The sequence below is a fragment of the Homalodisca vitripennis genome, chromosome 2, assembly GCF_021130785.1.
Source record: "Homalodisca vitripennis isolate AUS2020 chromosome 2, UT_GWSS_2.1, whole genome shotgun sequence".
NCBI classification, from domain to species: Eukaryota; Metazoa; Arthropoda; class Insecta; order Hemiptera; family Cicadellidae; genus Homalodisca; species Homalodisca vitripennis.
Genome location: NC_060208.1, coordinates 61577753 through 61586821, shown reverse-complemented (window position 1 = coordinate 61586821; position 9069 = coordinate 61577753).

Sequence of the window (9069 nt, the reverse complement as noted above, 5' to 3'; positions counted from 1 at the left end):
AAAGAGAAATATTCTCAGCCTACTGAGAGACTTCAACAAAATTTGTAATGCTCAGCCAAATTCCATGGTTGGACATGAACCATCGTAGAACTCGGACTTGTATATGTAGAAATAAAGTTTAATGTAAAATTTGAAGTCTACAGATGATGTCTCTCTCGAAATATTGTAACATGATGATACATTAACATTTTTGTTCATCAAATTGGGTTTTATAATGATCAGAGTTTAAATATAAATAATAAAGGTCGACACACCTAATCATCATAGCTTGATGTTACATTTGTTAGGATAGTTAGGCTAAATGCGTTATAATGACATATGTTGAGATCTGTTATGACTGTACTGAATTGGTACACAAATGTATTTATTATACTATTTTCTTGTTGCCATCATCGTACTCATAAGGCTTATGTAAACATATCCACTAACGCTCAGCCAAATCTCATGGAGCGACATGCACGGTCATTGAACTTAGGTCCTCACATAAAAATAAAGCTTTATGCACAATTTCAAGTATATAGGTATTTTTCTTCTTCGATATATTGTACAGACAGAAGTAAAATGTTTCCAGCCCCTTGAGTGATAAGCTTCGCTAACGCTCAGTTAATTAACTGATCAATAATTAATTAATTAGATGAGAAATAAAATGTAAGGATCTGATGGAAAATAAATCCTTTGCACGATATTTCTGATTGAATTAATCACTTGTATAGTTTTCGAGATATCCTGCTGACATACAAATAGACAGACAGAAATGAAATTTTTCCAGTCCCTCCAATGAAAGGCTTCGCTAATGCTCAGCCAATACAAATGTAAAAATAAAACCTTATACTTGCATTTTTTTGAGCATTTTTAATTGTCCAAACTAAAATTAAGTCCCCATGATCGCTATGTATTATATTACTATCAAGCAAATAAAAATACAAACAACCTATTAATAATGGTAACATAAGGCTGTAAGTGTTAAATATTAAAACCAAAAGCACAAAAACACACACTATGTGGCACTTTTATGTGGATAAATGATTTTTTTATGAATGGATTTTAGTCCCAAATGTAATACAACTGGAATCCAAGTGAACAGCAATCTTTCATAATATGATAGGTACACAATACTTCTCTGTTAGATCTTTTAGCCTGTCCTATTAGAATAACCAGGAGGTTGAAATATAATACACACATAAGAATAGGTATTCTTATGGGTGGCTGCTGCTAGGATGGGTGACCGCTCAGAGATCCTGTCCTTGCAAGCAGCCCGCCTGCCCGACCATTGGTGGTGGTTTGGAAGTCACCTTTAAGCCGTTGGTCCCCAGGTTAAGTGTTAGAGAGGGCTTCTTAGTCCTAACTTCGCCTGGTAAAATAATACATCTTTACTTCACTTTTACTTTTTATTCTTCATGAATAAAAATCTTAATGATAATGTCCAATGTACATTGTCACGTATAATACAATAAATTATTCAAATAGTATTTGCAACAAAAGTTTTTACCAAACCTGGCTGCAGTTTGTTTTTATCGTTTACCATATCATTTAGAATCAGAGCAAATCGGTTTGTGTGATACATATGTTAAATTATTAACAGTTTAACTAACAAAATATTTATGAAATAAATATCAGAATGATATATAGAACAATAAGTTGAATGCATGAGTAATTAACAAATGCCCACGTAGGTTTGGTTCCCTGTAGTTTTTAAATTTTTTACAAGGTACGCGGGAAACCAAGAAAGTGAGGTTAGGTTCCCCTGTTCCCGCCAATTTTCCCGCCCCGCCGCCATATTGGAATTCCCTCCGTCCCTCGTTTCTCCCTCACGTAGTGTGCACAAGAGTGTGAGGACCCAACAAATCACCGATTTTGACACCCCAAATCACCGATTTTACCGAAAAACACCCAGAATTTGGAACATTTTGATAGGATAAGAGTGTGAGGAGGGAATTTCTCCCGCACATGAGGGGATTTCTCCAGCAAATGAGGGAATTTCTCCCTCCCATAAGAGCCCATGTTGGGGCTCGATGCGGGCGAGGTCTACTTGTGTAATCAAAGTAATTTGAAGATGAAATTATGCAAAGTCGATTTATACTCTTTGGGTTTGGAAGAGAACAGTACAGAGTTTGATACATAAACATAACGTAGCTATGGTGGAAAGGGTTGATTCAATGTCAATATTGTGATTAGCTCCACATAATGCGGGTGTCTCTGATGTCAAAACGATGCAAAAAGTTCGTTTTGGAAAGTCTTCGTCTCTGATGTTTTTTATCTCTTCAGACGGACGTGAAATCCAGATTCCAGGAGTCAGGTATGTGATTAAGGCAGATTTCAGACTCCTGCACTAAGACAGCGTCACACATATATTGGTGATTTATTCAATTACTGTTATCGTAATATTTATGTATTTAATTGTAATATTCAACAATTTATTCACTTCAACTAAAGTTTCAAATAAAGCGAAAAATTTTAAAAAACTGAATTCTCAAGTAAAATTGACATGAGTTAAAACTGTAGTGCTACACAATAAAAAGAAATATTTAGTATGTAATACATTGTCCTATGATAGTCAAAATTCCTAAATAATACAATTTATCAAAAGTGAAGATTGTTATATAGATGTAATCAATTGTATTATTCAATGATTGATTTATTTCAACTAAAGTTTCGATTAAAATTTAATTTGAAATCTCAGGGAAAGTTTAGATGAATTAAAACTTTACTACTATACAATTTTAAAATTATAATTTTGTAATACACGTATTTAATATGTAATACATTTTCCTATGATACAATTTATCAAAAGTGAAGACTTCTTCCAAATGTGTATGTATATATACATTTAAATTGTAGTTTTTATAAATAAAATGTATTATTATATGAGTATGTTGTAGTAAAAAGGGATTTAGAAAGTGAGTGTGTGTAAAAAATATTTGATTAATGAATTCAATACTACTGTAAGTATAAGACAATAATTGCAAGAAATTACAGTGAAAATTGATGATATTTATCTCAACCTCCTGTTCAATGGACCCCACCTATCATCGTGATTTAATCATCAAGTACTCACTCCGGTCAGTTCCTCCTCATTGTACTGTACTTGGAGAATCGCGATAGTTGGATGCAGCGCGCCATCGGAGCGAGCGACCCATAAATAACCGATTATCCCCAACACATACCGGCTCGGTCGCGATCGGGGGAAATAATAGCCGTTGCAGATTATAGAGCGATAGTCGCGCTGCGGCCTCAATCGGAACACCCTGTAACCATCATAAACATGGCTTTTAATAAAGCGATCCTATCCCGGGGGAAAATAAAGAAGTGGATAATGACTCAATTACCGGACAAAAGGTTGAAGGAGATGGAGATATCGGTGGGATCGTGGTTCTTCGGTAATACCACGGTTCGCGGTCCGTTCGGGATTAAGTGATTATGGTTTAGTGTGGTCCAGTCCGAACCGCTGTCAAATCTATTAGCCTCCCCCCGGGCCTGGTTATTAAGTGATTATGCGCCGAGCAAAGAAGATTTAAAGACCACTTTGACATCGCGGACTGGTACCGGCCGTGACTGCAGGACCGCGGTTTAGTCCCCTGAGCGCTGCTTGTGGATTCATCTCTTCCCTTCTTCACAAATCAAACTGATTATTGATGAGCGAGTATTCAGGAATATAGGATGACAAACTGATGCTTAAGACACACTTCTTTGACTTCACGGTCTGTAATGTTGTTGACTGTAACTAGACTGTCTAAATTTGGACCTCTTAGAGGTTCGTCATCACTGTAAGAAACTAGCAGTTGTCAAGAACTTAGCAGATATCAACCTATTGTCTTTTTGGGTTTCTAGGAGATCTTGGTTAATTAGTTACATTTCTACAAGCTTTAGGATTATAGAACTTTTGAACAAATATTATAGTCTCCTATCTCTATGAGATCGTGACTAATAAGAACCTTGGCTACTAGACGGTCTTGATCACTTAACTCATTTATGTTGTCATAGTGTCAATATTGGGGCTGCAGGGAACCTAGAAAGTTGCCGGCGGCTTGTAAATGCTAGTACCCTGTCATTTTAAGTACCCTTCGTCAAGAAAATTTCAGTCCCTGGAAATTTCCGACCTCATGAAAGGGAGTTTTGATCAAATAGTTTTAGTTCCTTAAGCACTGCTCCTTTGACCAAGGAAACTGCATAATAATCCTTGTTTAAAATGTATTTCGTATAGTATCTATACAGATTTGTCTCAAACCTATGAATTCATACGTCTAGGATTGTTGTATGACACATAGTTTTGATTCAGAGACTCCGATCCTCGGTTATTATTTGTCTCATTTAAAGAAAGGTGCAACCTTTTACTAAAACCCTTACAACTATTTAGAGTTTAAAGTAACCAATTGAATATAAAATGACACGGAGTCTATATCCACTTTTGGTTCCCAAAATTGTTAGGTTAGGTCAACTGTTTAGCTTTGTTATCTACTTTAATTGTCGATTATTACTCAAATCCGTTAACGATGTTGAGCGTACTAGTGATAAGAAGGAGATCGATATCTGTTAATACAAACACATTACAATATGCTCATTTCTGTCTTATGAATGAATTATGATTGCTTCGGAGTCTACTAAGCTTCATTAATTACTTTGGAATTCATCAAGAAAACTAAATTAGAAATTACATCATGCATTAGATACTTCATAACAAGTCTTTATCCAAAAATCCCTCATATTGATTTGTCAACCACCCTCTCACAGAGTATACTCTATAAAAACAATAATTGATCAACTACTGGGTACGGTAAATAACTACTGATCGACAGGTACCGTACTGAAGAACCAAGTATAGTGAGTTGTGTTATTCAAATTCAAATGACTTTATTTGTATCATATGTACAAAAGGGCGAATTTAGGGCCATAAGGCCCTGTCTTACAATTAACCCTAATATAATAGTATAGTACTTAAGTCAAATAAAACTACTAGATTTAAAATAAAACAAAATTATATAATTAAGGTCTCTTTAAGAATTTAGTACACATACATTCATACAATAAATTCATTCACACATTCACTAGCACCCTATCCGTCCCTCAAGACCTAACCAAACTAACCCATCGCTGACATCGTTTCTAGCAATTTAGTTTTCAGTGTTATTTTGTGTTGTTTTCGAATAACAAAATTAATCATACTCAGCTAGCATATACTAAAATGCTCGCATTTTTTAGTTTAGTTAGTTAAAATTTTATAAATAATAAAAACCTGCAAGCTTAAACCTTACTGTTTTAATATTAATAAAACGGTTTTGAAGTGTGAAATGCACAGTAAAGGGAACTCAATGAATACAATAATCAAATGGTAAATTCCTGAATCAAATCTGCGAAGTTCTTAATTGAAAACTTTAGCTTGACACTTATTAACTGCGTTTCTTGTAACTTAACATGTTACAAAAATCAAATAACGTTCATTTTAAAACTAAAAAAGTAGGGATTACAAAAATCCATTTGAACATTGAAATTTTACAGTTGTATTTATTTAAACAATGCTAAATACTAAACCGTTTAAGGTCATTGGGGTTTGACTTAATATTCATAATATCGTAATAAGAATGCAGTTAATACACGAGCTTCTTTACATTCTCTGAAATAGTTGTGACGCTTCAAAATATAAAAAAATTGCTATCAGTTTTAACTTTGTAAAGAATTTGAGTTTTTATCTTAAGTTCCAGAGGTAGTAAACAAGAATAGGTAGTTCATAGCCGGCGTTTGCATGTAAATCTAGTAGGCCCTGGCATTTTTAGTATATGGGTACAACTGAACAGACGGAGAGCACCAGCTACGGCAAAAACGTGTGGATTTTATAACATATTGAATAAATCTTCTAACAGATGGATTTTAATTTACTTCGGTCCAGTCAACAAACACGATTCGAAATTGAACCTTACCAAAGAAGTACGGATTGATTTTGAGGAAAAAGATCAAAGGTAACAAAAATACAGTCAACAACGTTCTGACATATTTGGAATTTAATGCCATGTTGGTTACTATACATGGATATTGGGTATAGTGGAATTGTATGTGTGTGTATTTAGTCGAATCGTTCGTTGCATTGGTTTATTAAATTTATAGATGGTGGCAATTAACTACTGCTGTATCGGAAAGTTAGGAATTTTCTAACGCTTAGTAACATATATATATATATATATATATATATATATATATATATTACTCTAAGCGTTAGAAAATTATATATATATATATATATTACACACACATATATATATATATATATATATATATATATATAATATATATATATATATAAATTATGTCATACATATTTATGTGATGCATACCACATATTGCAGATAGTAAAATATATTTATAAAGCTTATGATACTAAAAACGTGTTTGCAGTCATAAGGAATTGTTTTATTTAAGTTTTCATGGCTGCAAATATGCTTTGGTACAGCAAAAGACTTTTTATTATACTGTTTCGTTGTTGTTAATACTAACAATATGGTTTGTAATCTTGTTGACTCATTACTTCCAAAACAATAAATCCAGAGCAGCCGGCACCACAATAATCCGAAGTCATTTGAGGCAGTGTTGCCATTATGAAACGTGCTAATTGACATTAGTTAATGTATAACATCAGAAATAATTAACATTGTTATAATATTTCATGGGTTGTAATAACTGGCAGTAAAACAGTATATTTTTTACAGTTTTAGTTGATTTTCTCTTATTTTAACGTCTTATAATTTTATATCTGTTGTAATAACAATATATACAATTATCGTTAAATTATAATATAATGAATGCAAACAGCTGTAAAATAAAATTTTAACAAATTTGAAATGTGTTGTGTATTTTACCTGATTAAACATACCACCCTCAAAACCAGGGTGGTTATTTGGTGTATTGTTAGTTGTTGTGCAATTATGTTATACTTGTTGATTGTGTTGCTATTGACAGCAGCGATAGTAGCCACACAAGACCTAAAACCCAATTAGTAGCGTAGCGCTGCGTTGTTCAACAATTTCGCGATACTCGAAATGAGGCCATGAGGATATTTTGTTGTAATTGAAACAAAATGAAAGTGTGGGCCTTTGAACAATCATGTGCTTAAGAAAAATACGGCATGGGAAAAAAGTCAACCTTATTTGTTTCTTTGAAGTTTTTTTTAGGAAATTTAAAATTAACCACGGTTTTGGGTACTACAATATACTTCCGCTGGAATTCAAACATTTTCAGCGTTATATGTTCCAAAATAGAAGACTGCGTTTCGTGTATCTGAATCTGTATCCTCTTATTTAAGTATAAAAAAATCAAGACATAATAAGGTTAAGCAAGGTGATAAATTTATAAAAAAAATCAATATAGTGATGAACCCGCTATAATTTCAAAATTGACAACAGAAATAATTGTATTTTAAAAAAAGTCAAACATATACCAGGATGGTTAACATGAGTACAATCTGCATAAGACAGGGCCCTTACACACACATAATATCGCCTTTTCTTTTGAAATGTACGTATTAAAATTTGTCCGTTGTCACCTTTGACATTAGCAAGCTCATCGCCGTACGTTGATTTGTTTTTGTGCTTTTTTAACCCTATACTTAAAAGGACTTTGGTACCTAAAGATTAGGGTAGGATAAAATTCTCGAAACGTTGTGTTTTATTTTTGTATCATATAGGCCTCATGATTGCAATTATCCGCTATGCTTTCAAATAGTTCATTGTCAATAAGAAATTTAAAGTAAAGTATATTTAAATTATTTTTCTTATTTACGCTGTTTTAACTTTACCGCCAGGAGTCTACTGATTGAGAGGGCGATTGCAGTAACGCACCAAATACTGTACATTCTTGTGCACAGAGGCTGAGAGAAATGTAGAAAAGAATTTGTAGTGAATATAAATTGAAAATAAAGGACCAACTAATATTCTGAAGCGATCTACTAATACACTACAGGTAAAGTTGTAACAGATGTAATGTAGACAATAAAAGTGCAGCAGAGAACTTGATTACAAACATTGTAACTAAGCAGTTCATGAACCTCTATATGGATTGAATAAATAAATTAGAGTCAAATGCAGCTTTATCTCCCTATGGTTAGCTTGTTGCTTAGTTTTGATTGCTTTGATGGAAATGATGTTTGTAATTTTGTTTAATCAGATACCATTCATTTTAGGCACAAGTATATACTGTATATATAGAGTTTTAAAGTAACTAAAGATACAATTGTTTAATGATTGCCAACCATTATTATTATGGTGGTGTTGCAATTAATATTTTATTTTTCATAAGACCACTGTCTTAGTTTGCAGAAATCAGTGACAAAAATTAATTTGTGTGCTTTGCATATCATGCAAAAAGTATAAATTGCATGTTTGTTCTCAGTTTTTGTATTGTTATATTTATTTTTTTCTTGTGTAAATGTAATGAAAATGTATCATCTGTGAAAAACAGGACAAACCTCTTGGCTGAGCGTCAGCGAAGCCTATCAGTCCTTGAGCTAGCAAACGTCGTTTCTGTCTGTCAAACTATCTATCCGTAGTTTCATACGATATTTTGAAAACAAACTAATTTACAGAATTGAAAATTTGCATGAAGCTTCATTTGTACGACAATATTGCCAAAACTGTGTTAGACGGTGCATGTCATTTCATGGAATTTGGAAAATACCTGTATGTGTACATTGATCTTATGGGTAACCCTGATGGTAACGAGAAAAAAGCAGAATGGGTAAATTTGTAAATAAACTGAGAACAACCTTGCGATATTTTAACATGTGATAGTTTTAATCATAGAGTTATGAGACAAACATAATAGAGTGGAAAGTCAATGGTCAAAGTCAGTGACAAGATTTGATTTCAAAACACTCTTGCTTTTGTAGTATACCCTCACCAGTTCATCAGAGGACAATTTATTATTATATTGTCATATTATATTACATTATTTTATTTTATGTTATTATTATTGTATGAAACCTATCTTAATAAACAAAAATATAAATGTGTCATGTGGTAAATATAATTATAAAAGGTTGCATGATTCTTAGACAATTCGACAAATACTATTTCTACACATACAAGA